The sequence below is a fragment of the Alosa alosa genome, chromosome 16 (genome assembly GCF_017589495.1).
Source record: "Alosa alosa isolate M-15738 ecotype Scorff River chromosome 16, AALO_Geno_1.1, whole genome shotgun sequence".
NCBI lineage: Eukaryota > Metazoa > Chordata > Actinopteri > Clupeiformes > Clupeidae > Alosa > Alosa alosa.
The window spans coordinates 30,215,585-30,235,116 of record NC_063204.1 but is presented as its reverse complement, the minus strand read 5'-3'; the positions used below and the strand labels follow the sequence as shown (position 1 = coordinate 30,235,116).

At 41.2% G+C, this 19,532-nt stretch overlaps 2 protein-coding genes across 2 annotated transcripts in view; both read right to left on the bottom strand.

The window, feature by feature from the left end:
• epb41l3a (erythrocyte membrane protein band 4.1-like 3a) overlaps nt 1-9,621 on the bottom strand; it is a 56,847-nt gene extending 47,226 nt beyond the window's left edge. The window contains exon 1 of the mRNA XM_048265765.1: nt 8,948-9,621. The gene's annotated coding sequence lies outside the window, so the exon portion shown is untranslated. The remainder of the gene's footprint in view (nt 1-8,947) is intronic.
• A 9,116-nt stretch (nt 9,622-18,737) lies between these two features.
• The window catches only part of tmem200ca (transmembrane protein 200C, genome duplicate a), a 15,166-nt gene continuing 14,371 nt past the window's right edge, over nt 18,738-19,532 (bottom strand). Inside the window, 1 exon segment of the mRNA XM_048267233.1 lies at nt 18,738-19,532. This exon segment is cut by the window's right edge and continues 1,561 nt beyond it. The gene's annotated coding sequence lies outside the window, so the exon portion shown is untranslated.

Below are 19,532 nucleotides of genomic sequence, written 5' to 3'. Positions count from 1 at the left end.
GCATGGAGGGTTGTGAGCTATGCATGCAGATGAGCTCTAGAGTCAGACGCAAGTCTCCTGGATATTGCGGCAGTTAAGAGCTCCACGGGGCTAATCCATCTGAACGTGAAGCTGTAGAATAACAAACATAAAAATGAAGAACAAACAACCACCCCCAAAACACGTGTGTGTGTGTGTGTGTGGGGGGGTGCGTCTGAAGATTTCAAAATGGGAGGTATGTGTGTGGAGCCAATCAATGCTCAGGTTAGCCCCTGTTGCTTCTCATTCTTCAGATAGCACTCATTAACATGGGAGGCATAATTATCACGGGTGGAGGATGGAAAAAAAAAGGTGTCAGATTGAGCAAATTCATTTAATGCTCTGCTAGTCTCTGTGCGCCACGCAGGTCAATCACGCTTTAATCAGCAAGTTAATGAATTTAAGCGCACTTGAGAAAGTACTGTCATAACAGCGCAGGAGGCAAAATGGAAAGAGCAGCACAGGGGCAGCCGTTGATGAGTGTGCCCTGTGTCGTCTGTCAACCCACCCACTCCAAAGCCAACCCAAGAATCCAGCCTTTGAATTGGCACTTGAATTGAGATGGCACTGGAAAAAGCTTCTTAGGAAGAATAGCGTGACCTTGTTCCTCATTTTTTTGCTGGCATACGCTTTACAAACTGTTGGAAAAATATTTTTGCCAATGCATTCAATACCAAATACACAGTCAGCCTGACTTTGAAAAGTCTCCACGTTTTAAAACATGAGCGCAAGTTGAGAGTTCATTGAAGTTACATTGTCCTTGACTAATCCTCCGGAGAGTTGTAGTGACTAAAAACCAAAGTTGAACGGTGAATTCAATCTCTGAAAACAATTTTCAATCAATGAAAGTACAGCTGATTGTAAGAAGCCATCACACTTTGACATTAATGGCTTAATGGCGCTCTCTCATCTCTGAGTGGGTGTTTCTCAATGGTAAGAATCTGACTGCAACCTGTTTGTATTCAAACTATTATACTACTGAGATTAGAGGGTGTATGAAACAGCTATTCACAAAGTCTCCTGGCTTGACCTTGCATTCAATATGGCATTATTTAACATTTATGTTAAACAGACAAAACTAAATGTCAGGCCAAAAAGAGAGTAACCCATGTACATATTTGTCAAAACTGCAGAGAAGAATCATTTTTACACACTGGCTTTCCATTTTTGATTGGTTGCCATTATTATGTCAAACAAGTGATTGAAGTTTGTCCTGCTAAGCAAAATATATTGATTAAAAATAACATCAAGAGAATAACTCCCATGCTTCAATTTTGGAAATTAAAGCAGAAAACATCAACAGCATTTTTCTGTATTATAATAGCATACACATTATGCTAAATAATGCATGCAATGAGCGTTTTAAATACTATATATAGACATCAAATATATATATGTAAAATCTATTTCTACACCTCAGTTTATTTAAGACATGTTTGCCGACTACTGTGCATTTGCTTTAGCTGCACAGTCAGATTGTTGGTCAGTCTCTGTAGTGGAAGCTGGCTGTCCACAGACCATGCGGAGGGGGAGGGATAGGCAAAAACGATGGGCATGGTTATGATGAACAGAGCACTGAATCATGTTATCAGATGCCATTCTGACAGGCAATTTAACTGCACTTTGAGAGCCCGCGTGGTAAGGCAACTGGCCGGAATGGATGGACGCATCCCGCATCCTCGTATAAACACTCACTGCATGCTTTTTCTGTCACTGGAGGGCTGGATGCTATGTGAGTGAGGTATCAATGATATGTCAAGTACCCCTCATCTGTAATCACAAGGAGACTGACAGACAACTGAAGAGGCTGTAAAGAAAGCAGAAGGAGACGTGGAGCCGTGTTTGAAAATCTGCTAACAGGGTAAGAGCTACGTACACTGCACAACTGATATGGTGTCCATGATAAACGATATCAGAAATGAACCATCTATAATTGCATCACCGTTCCTTTAGGTAAAAACCAGATTCAACATCATCAAATACATGTACTAATTGCATCATACTAATGTGATTATGTCTATATGCATAAGATAGTATGAAGCCATACACAATGAACAAAATGGCCAGGGCAAACCCACACAGACAACAATCTAAATGGCATTTGAATACATTTGAATATATGCAATATGCCAACATTGTTGTTTGCTGGTGAATGGGATGAATTCAGAATGAGACAACAGGAAATGAAACACTTTGCCTTCTAATTCGTCAACTTCTCATTCATTGTTGCACGGATGATTAGAACTGCATTGCAGATCACACAGAGCTACACATTGTCTAAATGTGTGATTTATCTGGGATTACAACAAATCTGAAATCCTCGTATTAAAACCACGGCTCTTTCCACAAGCTTACCCGTCCCCTTACGTCAGTGCCTTTCAAACTCCAGTCAATAGGGAACCATAGGGAGTCACAACTGCCAAACAACAAAGCCTTAATCGATGAGATTAAGCCATGCCCTGGGTATCTATTAACAAGATCCGCGCTCAGTTCAAATGAGACTTGCGAGAGTGTGCAGTGGATGCTGGGTAGTGGAATTACTGGATATGTTAGGGCTCATTGTTATTATTCACATGAGGCCATGCAACCCTGAAGGACTCTGTCACCTGCCATGTTTTATTCATACGGCTGGATGTCCTATTAACCATCATGTATGTCATATAGAAGCAGTCACATTCTGTGGCTTCATAGGCACTTACTGTTGAGGAATCACACACAAAGCACGTAGGGGTGAGGAGGTGAGGGAGCTTTTACTGCTTCAGTGTCCGCCCACACACTAAGCTTTAAGATCCTGTCAGGTCATTTTTCAAATGGCGAACAGACCCAGGTGTTAAGAGATCTCAAGGTTCCACGGTATCACATGAGGTCATCTGGAGGATCTACCAGCTTTTGGTTGTCACGCTGGACCAAATCACTCAAGGCCACCGGGGTCAAAGGTCCCCAGAACCTGGAAGCGGTCGACAGCTTCTAGGGCGTTGCCAGGCTGAGCTGCTAACCTGGATCTCAAAATGGGTTTTCGGTTGCCAGATTGTCCCGATAAGCCCCGCTGCACTACACCGCACAGCATCGCAGAGCACAGAGCAGAAAGTGAGAGGAAGGAGGGAAGGGGGGTTTTAAAGCTGGCGTTTCTCATCTCTTTTAAGCCGCCGATACAGCCCCAGACTGGCTATACGCATCTTCAATTATTCACAGCCTGCGACTCCAGACAAATCAACAGGCTCTCAGAGGAAGCCGTGTCCTCATGTAAACCAGCATAATAACGTAATAAGTCCACATGAATGGCTGTGGACCACTGTAAGGACCGAGGCACTGCAGATTCATAGAGATGGAGACTGAGGGAGGAGAGAAGGAGGCTCGTGTTGTTAAAGGTGAACCAGGTTCAGTGTAGGCCTGATTGCACTGGGTTAGACTAATGACACACACACACACACACACACCTGTGCTTCAGAGGTAGGTTAGAGGGTCACATGTGGAAAATGTAGTTTACCTCACGCTGTGGATGATGAGCTGGGCTGAGTGTAAAAATAACCCACAGTGAGCTCTCTGAGTGTATCAGAGAAAAACACTCCTGTACACATACTTCCAATTTCTAAATAACCCGCAGATGTATGCACTCACACATTCAAATTAGCAATACACACACAGACACACACACGGAGTGTGCAAGTACCCAAACATACACATTACATGTCTTCTAATGACATCTGAGGACAGGTCTACAATGGAAAACTTAGTCAAGTTCTTACATCTTATGAGCAATATTATGACTTCGACAATAGAAGCTCCTATTGTGCTAGGACACAACAACTAACTGACAGAAATGAGTATAGAGAGAGAAGCATGATAGAACACAGAAACTCAGAAGAGAATGTTCCGTTCCATTCCGGGCATACTTTCTCCTTGTTCCATGTTCCATTTTCTTTCCCTTTCATAAGCAAAGCATTAAGTATTTTAATTATGACAACCTTCAAAAGCCTACTAACATAGAAAAAGAGGCCTCATTTTTCTTGTTGAGAGCCAGAAGGACAATACATTAAAGAAGACTTTGTGTGGAGGGGTGTGATTTAAAATCCAACTGAATTTTAAACACAAAATGTAAACCTTACTGTGACTATCAGGGGTGGGTAGTAACACATTCACAAGCAAAGCAAATGCACTGGAAATCGAGCACACAAGTTAGAAAAACCTAGCATTCGTTTATGTAGCCTAAATGTTGTCAGTGCAGAAAAAAAGATAGCCTAGCCTACTCTGTCCGAGTGAACATGCCTATAGGCTATATGTAGCCTAAATATAGATCTAATATAGACATTGTTTTTAGGTTACATTGTCTGTATAGGGAAGTTATAACCAAAATGCAAAACAATCAGCTGCCAATGGATTGTAAATGACTGTGTTTCAATCCGTAGCCACTCAATGCTTATTCTAGCTATGACAAGATAGCCTACAGAAGTGTGTCAAATAATATTAAAGTATATTAAATCAAATATATCTGAATTGAGCTGTTAAAATATGGTTGCCTATATGATTAGCCTACAGAGGAGGAGAAAAGCAAACAGGCGTAAAGGACACATTTGCATCTCTTTAAAGGGCCATCAAAAATATAAACATTTAAAAAAAGGAACTTGGTACTTGAGTTATTTATTAACAAAGTACTTTTTTACTTTTACTTGAGTAGATTTCTCAGATGGGAATATTTACTTTTATTCAAGTGAAGGGAGTAATTGTACTTTTACTTGAGTACTTAAGTTAGATGTTCAGTACTCTACCCACCCTTGGTGACTATAGACCTCATAGTCCAGCCTACCATAGTCACCCTCTCTTTAACAGTGCCATGAGAAGAATTGGCAATGGAATTACACCCATAATCCAATAAATATAGGTATTTAAGTGCCCCATGGTTATTGACTAAATTAAGTAGGCCACTGTTTCACCTAGTGCAGGTCAGAATATAATGTTTCAAAGCATAAGCTAAAGAAAACAAATGGATTATTTTATGTTCAACATTTTTTAATTAAGGCATTAAGATCAATTTCAAAAAGATGATTTTTTATTCCTCTTTTTAGTCAACTTTAGCATGTGTATGTTAAGGGTATGTAAACTTCTGGTTTCAACTGTACATAGTAATGTTAAATACGTTTAGATTGTGTATTGGTTGATAATATCCACTGACCTCTAAATCTTTACAGTGGTAAGAAGTCAATGAACACTGCAGGTAGTGCTCCTGATGTACTGTATGTCAGGGTGACAGAAATGAATAGCAGCAGCCTGCTTGTGATCTATTCTTTAACATACTATCAGGCATCACACTACTGGTGAGTTGGTGATCATAGAGAATTCTGGCAACTCTGAGCTTTCAAATATGCCGTGTTTGTCCAAGTAGACCTACTCCAACCTGCTGTAAGTATGCAATCAATGCCATATCATGCCATATGCCATGATAGATGCATTGGGGGAGTGGGAGCAGTGATTTGTGTGTCGTGTTTATTCAGTAAGTTTATTTCAGTTTAACATGGTGGTGTCAAGTCAGTAATGAGAAAGTACAAAATATCTGCCTCTGCTGCATACAGAATTAGATGGCTAACACTTTTACTACTTGAACTCCATGGATGGATGGCATTTATCATCTAAAGGCCACTGAGAGACGGTCTTTGTAAATTATTTGAATAAACATGACTTTTAGTACCATTGGTGAGTAAAATCACAATCACAGAAACAAAAATACACTAAAAACATACAATTTGGTCTCCATATTGTGCTGTTAAACTTTACTTAGCAGAGGACACCAAACCAAATCGTGATAAACAACTGAGTTGGAGTGGTCTATGGTTTTGAACATCACAAGTCATAGCACATAGAACGCCATGGTCACCCATATCACATCACAAGTCGTAACGCAATATTCCCACTCAACACCACCTTGGATAGCTCCTCAAATAGCATGGCCAGGATGATTGACATGAAGCAGAGTCCATTAGGCCAATCAGAGAGTCCCGTGTCCACTTGCGCGGCATGCGGTCTTCTCAGCAACCAGACCCACTGAAGATGCTTTGAATGCCACGACCGGCACGCTCACTTGCGCATATGCCCCTATCACCTTCCCCCCCTCTAAATAGCTCCAGCAAATATGGATGCATCCAGCACAAATCCCATGCAGCAGCAGACAAAAGGCACTCTCTACCCTGCCACTCTCATCATTCTCAGGTGCGGCACCTTTTGAAATGCTAATTCGGCCGGCGTGATTGTCAGCTGGTATCTGAAGAATGCTGGCACAGGACCAAGCCAACATCATGTTTCGGTAGGGCTTCAGTTCTTAAACAGACTTGTGGACATGTGGGCTGCCTCCATTAGCATAGATTCAGCCACCAGACTATCACAACATCTCTTGAGCCAAAAGCAGGTCATGGTTTCTGGAGAATGCCTTGTTTTTTCCCCCCCATAGCAAAGTCACAGCTGACCTCCTGACCCATTGATCGACAGCACGAACTAAACAGAATGTGCTGTTTTTCAGATGAATGGTCTGATGTGCACCTTAATGTGCTCTGTAAAATAAATTGAGTTTGCTACTCCAAGACCGATTGCATTTCAATTTTGTGTTCATCTGACAAAGAGACGAGCGCAGGATTCAGTCTGCACAATACATCTTAATGAGCAGGAGATGTATCTCTTCCCTGAGTGAGATGTGTGGAACAGGAGTGCAATGCTTCATTATGTTCATGTCTCGTAAGTGTGACCTCTTCTTCATTGAGTTGGGACGCCGACACTTCCATTCGCCAATTTTCTGTGTAATATTTCCCATGATGCATTTGCAGACTCACATCTGTTCGCTGGTTCTTCCAAGCTTACACACAGCTAAAGAGCTTGGCTATCTTCAGTGATCTTTGACCCCCATGTTGCAGATTTAATCCATTGACTGACACTTAGTATAAACTGAGTTCTTTCATATCACTGCTGATCATGTTTGCTGGCTATCTCAGTACCCTCGGTACTCAGGAACCTAAAGGAATTGATGGTATGCATCTTTGTCTTTAGGCTTATGTCATTTCATTGCTTTAGAGTCTCCAACCAATGGCCACATTAATAATCACTGTGTGTAGGCAGAGATGAACTTGTTAACTCCATAGAAGCAAGACTGTTTGCGAGTGAGCATCAAAAGCCTAGCCAAAAGCCACCAAAAGCCAGAGGGTAAAAGGGAAGCAAAATATGAGCACAAACACTATAGTCCTCAGCTAAGATCAGCACACACTGTCATCTGAAACACAAAAACAAATAGCCCAATAGCCCCTTCCCACCCCTACAATATTCCCGTATTCCCCTCTCAGCAAGTTTGGAAACACACAGGTCTGTCTGTACCTCTGGGCTCTTGCACTGGTTACGCCGCCCATTGCAAAATGACACCATTATTGAATTGTGCTCCCATTGGAAACAGGAGAATGTTAACGTAAATGTGTTGACCTTCAGTTGTAATACATCCCGGGGCAGACTAGCAGAGTGAAATTAGATTAGAGTAATGTATGATGGACCCCACTGATTTCCATGGCCATCGTGTGGCTATTCTGTAATTACAGACTGCCATTTTGTATTGGATTTTTTATGTGGATCGGATGTTCTGAAAAGAAGAGCTGTCTCTTCCCTTGACATTAGTCTCAATAGTGTACTGTTTTCTAATCTCACAACAGTTTAGGAGGAGATTCTCAGAGTCTATATGACAGAGATCAGGTTTAGAACCACAGTTGCCATTGGCTCTAAAATTAGATTATGTCCTCTAAGGTCAATTGAGTTCATTTTCAAACTCCACCAGGGGCTTTCACCTAATTCTCACAATCCGCCTCTGAACTGCACTTCTTTACTGCATAACCTACATGTGGGAAAACTCTCACTGTAGGGAGAGAGGTTGTACTTCAGTATGGAAACTACAGATGCTCAAAACAAATACCCAAACCCAAACAGTGAAGGCTATTTACACTGATGAAATAGGAAAGGTTCCATTGCTGAGTTGGCAGAAGAGTCTCTTCCATCACAGCACTTAAGAATTCATAATCCTTTCATTATTTATACAACGTACAAAATGCACCTACTGCTTTGTGATGAGTCACTGCTGCAAATGGACTTCTCTTTATGACTTCCTGGAGAAAAAAAAGCGGGGCAGTCCGATTTATCCCAGCAAGATCAATAACGATTCTGAGTCTCTGAGCTCGGGGTTACAGGCAAATGCCTCCCATCTTCACAAAGGTGGGACGTAAACAGGGAGACACTCAGTCTGCCTTTGCTGTCTTATTCCCCGTGTGTTGAGCTCTCAGCAGCACAAGGGTTCCCATAAGGTAGTAAGGGGGGGGGGGTAGCCGGGCAATAAAACCACTCCAAACACACTGACACATCTGTGGCAGTCGTTCGTGCGGCATGGTAATCGCTGTGCGTTCACAGTGGCACTGACATTGGCTGCAGTTAATCCAGAGCTGTGGGGGTTCAGGGGATTAAATACCAGGCAAATAGGTTAAAGCCCAAGCCGGACAGCCTGTCCCCAGTGCAACTTCGCTGGCATCCAGCTGTGTGCCGTTCAGAGGGTATAAAGGCTGCCGGCTATGGACCCTCTGCCTCAAGGAAGGGACATGTCGAGTGCAAGACTGGGGGTCTGTGGCCAAAAATGCCCCCATGTTAGTGATCTTAGTAGGGCTTACTGGATCACAGATCCCTTGCACAGATCTGCTGGAGTGGACCGTCGCATCACTCCAAAGCTCTTTGCAGCTGCTATCGCTGCTGTTACTTTATTTCCATTTGGGCAGCATCCGCCCAGGGTTCCGGAAAACTACGCTTTTATTGCCCATATATTCCAATGGGGGGACCTGATTGATTTTGTTGCTCCAAAGCTGAGCAATGGCACACTATCACAACACACACAACAGCAGCATGGGAGAGGGAAAATTGTACTCACCAAAGCACGTCATTGAACGACATCCAAGTGGTATCCATTTGACATGTTGATGATGTCCCAGGACCCAGCCACCAAGGGAGAAAAATGAATCAGACAGAGTACACAGACATAAAGCACATTAAGCATAGGTCATACAAGCATGTGTCTACAGCTACATGTATGTAGCCTAGGACTACAATGGATGGAAAATATTTTCCACAGTTCTCAAATTGATTGTGCCAAATCATGCCTAAATGAGGCATACAAATCGAATGCATTCACTAAACTGATTACTGCGCTCCTCATTCGAGATTGCAGGTTCCTTTTACCAAGTCAGCACCAGACCGTGGACCGCTTAGACTAGTCGACCACAAACAAACAAACAAACGATCTTGCTACAAGACATTGGAAAATTAATCGTACAGCAAGCATATGAGTACTCGCTCGATTTTAAATATGAGATTGCATTTTTAAGGAACAGAATGCGAATGATCAAATCCCTGTCGTTGTCCCTGCTGCTTTTGACAAAAGTGGTTAGGAGGTGAGCGCAACTGTGCGACTGAACCCCGTAGGAGAAACAGCTGTTAAAGGAGAGCGTTCATGCAACACCAAAATACATGATTTTTTAGCAGAGAAATACTTTAGAAGAGGAAAAAAAGGAATAACCTTTCCAACAAAAACAACAATTTTGCTGAGAGTAGACCTACGGATGACTAGGAAGGGACAATGACTGACGAGAAGAGAGGGTAGCGGTTAAAAGAGAACAACAAAAAGAATCAAACCGTTCATGGGCAAAGTACCAGGGAGCCATAGCCAATTAAAACAGCAATTATGTATTATCTTATTAACTTACATATTGTATAAAAAATATTCAGTAGGCTTGCAATCCGTTTAAAGACAGCATGATAATTGCATTCAGGTTGTAAAGCAGTAAAAGTAAAAAAAAAAATGTCGCCAGTGACCCTATACTTTGTTTTAACATTTGTTGTAATGACCCTTTCTTTACCTCACAAATGCCTCGCCACTGCAATTGTAACCTATTGAACAGATGTTGCGCTCTGTCAAGCCAATAGTATTCAGGACTAACAGACCGCGTTCTAGATAGGAAACCATAGGAAACCCTCAAGTGTGCGTTTTCAATAAATAACATCTAACTTACCTTAGTTTTAAATGTTTTGTTCCTTAGTCCGGGTAATTTCACGGACAGATACTTTCATAGAAAATCCAACAAGCGTGACGATAGGAGCGAGATTATACTTTTCGGACAGAGGCGTTAAAACTTCACACCTGCATAGCTGGCCACTCAAGAGACAGTGGTTTCTCTCCGCCACAACCGAACACTGCGCCCGCTGGGCCACGCCTACTCTCAGCGCAATTGGCGCGTCTCCATGACGGGCGTTTCCAGAAACAGAAGTTACGCCCACCCAAGTGACAAGGTCGAGTCCACCACTGCATTGTTATACCATCATTGGTCAACGAAGCTGTCATTCATGTAATGTGGAATGATTCCTCCTGAGATACTGAAGGGCCGGTCGAGGAAAGGTCTGCTGACATAAGCCTGCCCTGGCCAACACCAGCCTGATTGTCAATTAATAACTGGTCCAGGTACTTTCAGTACCTGGCAAAAAGCACTTTTGTCTTCCAAGGGGCAGTTAAATGAAGCATAAACTGGTAGCCTATAGTACTCTTATCAGAAGTACAGCATACACATCTCATTTGTAATCAAAAGTTTTAAATTAAGTTGAATAAAAAAAAGAAAAAGAAAAACATGTTTGACACTGGCGCCTTCAGCGCAGCAAGTGGTTGTGTTCACTGCTGCTAACCACACTCCTCTGCCTGTTTTGTATAAAGCTTGTTCCACACCAGATAAATGGTTGTGATTGCTGCTTTTGGTCATTTAGAAATGGTCTTGATTGTAAAGGTGACCAGAACAACCTGAAGAGCAAATTCAAATGTCCCAAGAGACTCATCTGGGTTGACTCAGGCTACTCTGACATGACTCTGCCTGAGTCAAATGGCTCATTTAACTGAATAATGAAAATAGGCTATAGTCAAAATTCATAACAATGTCGTAACCGTGTCATTACAGCTGGCATAGCTTGTTCTGCAATGGCACATCAGTGGGATGTAGTGGACCATCAGTGGTATATCTATATGTATGATGGTAAGCCTAAGGCTACATACACATAGCTTAATGTTAACACATTCCATCTAAAACTGACTTTTCAATCACATAAAGCAGGGTATCTGTCATGACATTTTGATAGTCTCACCTTTCTGATGGAGAGTTCCAAAGAGGTGTTATATCCAGAACAAGACTAGTGTTTGCAATGGACTCTTTTTGTAGAGTTGTTGTCTTCACACAAAAATCACAAAAAGCCCATATTGATAATAGCCTACATCACAGTGTGCTAGGCAGATATAATAATAGAGCATGTAGTTCAGTCCCCATGAGTAAAAATAGTCAGCAGATTATGCAATCATCTATGTGATGTGTTATCCTTCCACCTAAATCCTTATTGATTTTTTTACAGTGGTGGATCTCTAACCTAGTCCATAGATGAAGAATTATTTGGCATTTGTTGCACAGGGAGACCGCACAACGATATACACCCTCGGCCACACAGTTGGTCTTTTGATGTGTCTGACGGAGTCTTAGACCGTTTTAAATAATGCAGGCAGAATCTGTCACCTGGAATAAATGAAAGCTGCCTCTCTCTCGTGCACAGCCAGACACTATTCCGTGCAAGATAAGATGCTTATCTCTCTGACTCTAAAAACTTCAACTCTGGCTTGGAACCCCTGCCGTTGCAACTGATTTGAAAATGAGACTCGTGATTAATGAGTGTGGATATTAGGCTTGCTACAGGGGATTTCAAGGTCATTGCATAAGGAAGAGATATTGTGTCTCTGGATAACATCAAACAGTATTAATTATTCATAAACTTAAAGTAGCTGTGCAATATTACTGGAAAATTAATTTTGAGTATAGTCACTCAAACCTATATAGGTCATTGCATATCACATAAGCATATCACAAAGGCGGTTGATTATATAGCTGTGAAATTTAAAATGAGTAGTTTGGCCCCTTACATTGCTTCTCAACACATTGTCTTGTCGTTTCCCACAGTCTCATTGACCATAGACGTGGGATTCTCAAACATCAGATAAAGAAACACAACATTTTCCTATGATGGACATTTTGATGAAGGAGAATTATAAGACCAACTGTCTTCATTGGTCAGTTCAAGCTGCTCATGGACTGCATGATGAGATGTCAAAGCTCCCTGGAGAATCATTCAGATCCTCATATAGGGCTCACAGATAAAGAGGCTTTCTTCTCCCAGCTATTTTTAGACTCTCACCAGATGTAATCTTTGTCATGTCTCTCTGAAATTTCTCGTTTCACATAAAGCATCTTATTTCTCACCGGCTTTGGAACGCTTACTGTTATACAGTCTCTTTCCAATTGCTCCTGAGGGACACTAAGATAACACACCCTAGACCGTCATGTTGTCTAACTTGAGAAATGGGTCTAATAACCATGAGAATGCAAAGTTTTCTTTAAAGAAATTAAACACTTCATCCACAACTCCCTCTCTCCCTATCTGAGCTGTCAGCTGTTAATTAGATGGGCGGCTTGTACTTTGGCTCTTGATGTGAGTAGGCCCAAAAGTATCTGTAATCTTTAATGACTGTTTCTATGTTTATAGTTATAATAATCTGACATTTACACAACCTGAACATAACCTAAACTAAATGACAAAGTCTTCAGTCCTTTAAATGACTTTAACAGCTGTATTTTGATGTAATAGGATATCTGCGGCATGCAGTCTGCAAATAAAGAAGTCTCCTTGTGCATTTCATTTAGACCCATATCAACAGGCCAAGAGGTATGTCAAGTTTACACCTTTTTCCTCCATCTGCCATTTTCCCTCTGACTGGAGCTCTGAAAGGATCGTGCAAAGACAAAGGTGAGACCAGGGCAAAGCGCGTCTGCTGACATTTGCCAAAAATGTCAATAAACGAGCGTGAAAAGAAGAGCAAGCACAGACCCCTCCTGCAGACTGTCAGTAATGTTACTTTAACTTGACATGGCAGAGGCCATCTTGGATGAGAGACACTGTATGAACAACTGCACTGATACCATGTGTTCATTAAAGGAGAATTCCGGTGTGATATTGACCTAAAGTGTGTTGAAACATGATACCGACTGTGAACGTATGTCTCATAGCCCATCTCGGCTTGTCCCCTGCACTCCAAAATCTGGCGCTAGTTAGCCGATGCTACCAACAGCTTTTTCAATGGTGGTGCTTCGGCATCGGGCTAGCCATGCAAATAAATCACTGTTTTACACAATTTACGACGTTCAATGTGTCTCCACACTTCATTGGTAGACTTCCGAGGGCCCTGACATTTAAAACGAGACATTGAGAACTTTGAAAAAGCACTGGTAGTTTACTTACAAGACGATTTATACAGACAGTATCTTCAGGAAGTTTAGCGTTTTCAGCCATCTTGAATTTAGTCACGATAAGTCAAGCTATGAGTAACAATGAACAGGTATGATAAGGGATCAGATTCCAAAAATAATTCAGTGGAAATGCATGGATTCCAGTTTCTTCCAGTAGCAGCAACTGGAATCCATACATTTCCACAGAATTATTTTTGGAATATTTTTTTATAAATCCCCCCCAAAAAACATGCATTTCATGGAGCATAATATCATAAATGGGTTTGGATATTTTGCTTTTTGGAAAGTTTGGATATTTTGCTTATTTATGTACAAAAATTATTTAGTAATACAAATTCTATAAAATTTCCCCCTCAAAAACATGCATTTCATGGAGCATAATATCAAGTGCAAAAATGGGTTTGATACTTAATAAATTATGCATTTACATCTCTCAGAAAGACGTTTTCAGAGAACATTGATATAATATGAATAAGAGTATGAGAGGCAGAAGAAGGTTTTTGTCGAAATCCCCTCCATCTTGAGTTAAAACAGAATAAATTGGGTCTTCAATAAATTATCATGGTGATAGTGCTGATGTCCTGAGGAGCGAAATTCTTACCCTAATGAAGGTGTTGCAACCCTGCCCCCCAGTGGCGAAATAAGTCTCCTACAGCCATGATGCAAATGACACAATAGAGGACACAAGGAAACGTTTGACAAATTGTATTGTGAAGTATCTGGATATAAATATTTCTTCTTCTTTCTTTTTCTTCTTTTTTCTTCTTTTTCTACTACCACTACTACTACTACTACTATAGTAGCACAATACCATATATAGCACTATAGCAGTAGGCTACATTGCAATAATTGTTCCTACAGAAAAAAATACATGGCACTTTGGAAACATTCTGATGAAACTGACATATAAATCATTGAAATATGAGCTGCAGGGATGTAGTCCAATGCAGATGGATAGCAACTAATGTTTGCATCATTTGTTCGGAAATGTGTAACTTGGTGGTAGGCAGGTAGCCATTTGTCTTGTTTTAGATAGCCTGATATGTGATATAAAACCATTCATTTATTCAAATAGCTTGAGAGATGAAATCACACCCATCTGAGATAAAATCACACCCATTGTTGCAGTAGCCTGAGCTAGCTTACCTGCTTACATGTTAACATTTAATAGGCTATATCCAGCACCATCCCAATCCATAACGTCTTTAAATACACTATACATATATACTATACTTAAATAAGAAGACTCAAGTGTTTGACTGACAGAGATGCCAATGAGAGTTGTGTTATATAAATGTTTACACCATTTGCTAGCCTGATATAATAAATACCTCAGGAGCAGTTAATCATTAATTACTGTGTTCATGATATCAGCAAAAGTAATAGTTGATTTAAAAAAATCCATTGAGTTGTTTTTAATTCAACATTTCTTAATGCTCACGCATTGCACACTGACAATGTATGTTCCTTAAATTCAGTATGACATGGCACTTTCCATCCTGGCATAGAATGGAATCACTGAGAAACGTAACATAAAAAGAGAGTGAAAAATGCAGAAATCTCTTCGAGAGCCACTTTCTTTAGACAAGACAGCTCTCACATGTGCAGGACACACAATGTCACCTCTCACACTGCAGTCCAACTTCTGTATGTCCAGAGGGCCAGCCAAGTGTTTTAATAAGTAGCCTATGCAAAGACATAATGATTTATATGGGAAGTGACTGTGTTAAATATTGTAGCAAAATATATATATATTTTTTTGTTGTTGAGATATGGCCAATCAGCAGCTGGTCAGAACCATCAACCTGTCCTGAAATGTCACAGCGAATCAAATTAGATGTGTGCTGTTATTCTGATAGCACCATGGCCACAGTGCCGGTATGTCATGTCTAGAGAAGCAGGGTTCTATTTCATATATCCATAATAAAACAAACTATCAAAAAGTAAGATCAGATATTGGGCTGTGTCAGGGCTTCAATTAAAAGTAGGTTAACATGGCATGTTATAAAGCCAAAGTTCACGTCGTGAATACATATATAAAACAGACTTTTTTCTTTATTAGATTTGAAGCTGATAGGTCTATCATAAAACACACATAGCCTATGCCTACTGTATTTTGCCCATTACTGTAACAGAATGCTGTCGGAGCAACCCCACTGCGCAGATGCCCACTAGATGGCGGTGAGGGCCTAGACGCTTCCTCAGGAGGTATTTATAGAAAGCAGCCATTTAATAACATGCAGCCAACGCACTGTCTCAGATGTGAGCTGAAGCGGCCACGATTTTTCCTCTCGCACTGTCATTCCATGTGACACACTGCCAGTTCACCACATGTGGTAGAACAGCGCGTGAACGGGATCACATCGGCATGCATTATAAATAAATGCAAGACATTTATTGGCATACGATTTTCTTCTCCATTTAAGGGTCTTAAATGAGAGGCAGAAGCACCCCCCTCGTGACTCTGGCCAGTGATGCCGAATGTCATTTTCTGTTGTTATTCTATAGGACCCTTGTGCATTCAGAGGATGATGGGGAAAATATAGAAGTAGCCGTTTGGATGTCATTATATAAACTGCTTCTGTATTCCTCTGTCATTATATAACATGAGTGAAGTCTTGGAGACATTGTTGTTTCAGACAAGAGGTGGGGAAAGTGTTGCATTCACTCTATGTATCTCCTGCCTGTCTCTCTTCAGTTGAATAAACCAGTTTGACGTCAGCAGTAAATGGGCTTCAACAGAAGATATTTATGTTCTGTAGGCCTATTTTGACCACATTTGGACAGAATGTAATGCTAAGCCTCCATTTGTTTTAGATGTGGAATTGGGTAAATATTATTATGAGATTATGCTGCAGATTTACCAATAGAGTACCATAAGCCTATAAAAGCACATCATGTGGAAAGGGTTATTTTTAATGAACGAACTGAGAGTGACCTTTTCAGTTTGCCAGTGAATGCAGGCGCTTCAATTCATACAAAAATATCTAGTTTGCCATGTCATGGTTGACCATTCCAGCTGACATCATTTAGATTTGAAATGATAAAGTAGTGGAAGACAAAGTTAGTGGTCCGTTTATAGGACATTTATGGAACATTTGGAATCATGCCATTTATCCATTCTTCCAGAGGAAAACGTTCTCACAAATGAACCCTTGCCTTTCTCATCCTCCAGCCCTCTTTTCCTAAGAAAAATAAATATTGATGTGGCAGAACTGCAAGAGAGAGAGATAACAAAACCAAGGCTATGCATTTACCGGTAATGTGAAGCAAACACAAACTACAAATGTTTCTGCCTCTGCCAGCTGAATAAAAATGTTGCAGTGTTACATGGATCTTCTAGGTCAATCTGAGTTTTTCTGGCAGCTGAGACACTGGGAAACCATGGAACTGATAGTTCAACTCTGCTTTTATATATTATTCAAAGACAACCTCCAGCCTCTTTCAATTTGGGTTCCAGATCTACATCCTCTCTCCCTTCCTCCCTGTTTCAAGGAGCTGTCTGTTATATAAAAGATATGATGTATAACGGCAGACCTCAGAAGGCAATATGTAATTAAAACAGCATGAGGGTTGCAGCATGCTCAACTGAAAATGTGCAAGAGAAATCTCAGGAAAATGGAACATGGTGTGATAGACTTTCAGCATGAACAGAACGAATGAATAAACTGTAATAATCTTAGATGACTCTGGTTCTATTGCATAGAATCACTTGGTTCCTATATAGTTAGCAGACACAGGGTTTTATAGCAGTGGTAACGAGATTCAAGCCCAGTTTATATGAAGTGTATGGTAATACGTGAGACACAGTGATGACAAAGTAAGGTAAACATGGATACAGAAATAAGAAGAGGAGGTGATGGTCTCACGAGGCTAGAAGACTACAGAAAGAGTCCAAAAAGGGATATGGGGCACTCGTCATGCAACCAGGTGGCACATTTGAGACATGACAAGCCAAAAATGGGTGCTAATCTCCCTCTCATTACAGGAAAGCCGTGTCATATTTTTGGCTGGGTAATTAATCTTCTCCCCTAATGACAATCATCAGGAGAACCTAAGGCTTGTTATCTTAATGAGCACAAAATCAGCAACATCAGCCAAAGTCTGCGGAGGAAAACACCAACCTCAAACGCTGGAAAATGCTCCCAATCCAGAGAGAGGCTGATTCTGACGCAGAGGTGGCTCCGATCCAAACGGGGACCCAGGCCTGTTCTCACAGTCAGCTGTTCCCCAGGATGTCTCTCACCGAAGGGGATTTGTGGTAGTTTAAGGAGAACGCTGTGTTTGTGCATGTTCTGCATGTTTCTGCTGTGTGTATGTGTGTGTGTGTGTATGTGTTAATTAGAGGTATGAAACTTTCATAAAGCACACCCTGTAGCCTCCAAAAATGTGGCTTGGCTTGGAACCCATACAAAGTGCAGCCCTGATGATTCGTTGTTTTTGGAGGAGATCTTCAAAGATTTATAACTCCTCCTTGGGGGGAGAGAAGGCTTCAAACATATGCTGAGGAGCTGAAAAACGGTCAAGAAATACCGACTCTCTTTCCACTGAAGAGTAGCCAACTGAACGTGGTTGGACTGTAGCTGAATAGGACAGGGTAGGGAGGTGGGTGGATTAAGATGCGGTGGTTATGATGGCTTCAGTTCATAGCAACAAAGTCATCATAGGCTGTCAATTGGAAATAAACACGGAACAATGGAACAAAGCCTAACTAGGCATAACCACTGACCAACTGCAGAACTAAACTTGAGTGAGAGCCTATCATTTGTAGTTCTGCCATGCTTTTTCAGTGAGAGATGTATCCCAACAACTCTGCGATAAGTTCTGAGTGGGGTTAGGAAGGCAGTGTAGGATGATGTGTGAGTGAGAAAAGGTCTCAAACCTTCACTGTGACAAGAACTACTCTGTTATTGCAGCAACCTCACTAGCCCTCCACTACATGTTTGCAATATCAAAATGTGGCAATCCAGACAGGTCATAGCCACAAACCTCTGCTATTATTTCCCCTTCTGCCATAGTTCATGTTTCATGCTGCTATATAAAGCTGCTCCTTCGTCCTCACCAGATGGAAATCGCCTCTCTCTCTCTCTCTCTCTCTCTCTCTTTCTCTCTCTGTCTCTCTCTCTCTCTCCTGTGCGATGCCACTCCAGGATTCCATTCCAAGTCCTATTTTTGTAAGGTGAAAAGGAAAACATGTTCTCTAGTCTGTGGTCTCAGCTCTTATTTACATTCCCATCTGTGCGTACACACTTCACACTCACGGCGGCGTAATGCCCCGCGCTCACTCACCTTCCACAGCATCAACAACAAAAAAAAGGCATTTCCAGCGCAAAGCAGTGTCGTGCCATTCCTTTAATGTATGTGAGTCAATTCCCTTTCAATGCAATGCCTTAGAGCAGCCCCCTAATATGACAGAGTGATGGCTGAGAGATGTTGACAGTAAGTACTGTAACTGATAGGAGAGCACAAACTGGGTATGTTGTTCCTTTTGCGTTGCTGTGAGTTGGATTGGTTGAGCAAGTGTGACTGGAAGAGTCCAAACCATGTACTATAAGCATGTGTCCTGTCAGACCGTACAGCATTGGGTGGGTTACAAAAAACACAGACCCCAAACATAGGGATGATTTGTGAACACCGACTGGATCAAGGATGCCTGATAAGTTGAATTTCACTTAAGAGAAAGAGGGTGTTTGTGCTCATATTTTTTCTCGGATTTACCAAAGATCTCTAAACAAGCAAGGCTAATCTAAAAAAAGTAAGCAAGTCACATACAAGTGTAATAAAAAAAAACATACTTTGTCAACAAGTCAATGCAAAACGTATTTCCTCCACAAGCAATCAGAGAAGTCAAATTAAAATATTGCTAGGGTTGAATTAATACCTTTACCAAAAAATCATCTGGTATTCAAAAAGTGCAATGGAACTACAGTATAAAACACATGCTGCAGAGACAGCAACTCTCAAATCATTGACAAGAGAAACAGAGCCACACAAGTGGACAAGCACAAACAGAACTGCACGACTCATAGACTCGTAAATCTAGTGGATACACCTGTGCTATGTAACCGTCAATTTACCTTTTAAACTTTTTTTTTGCTTTGAAACACCTCCAAGAAAAGCAATTCACCAACT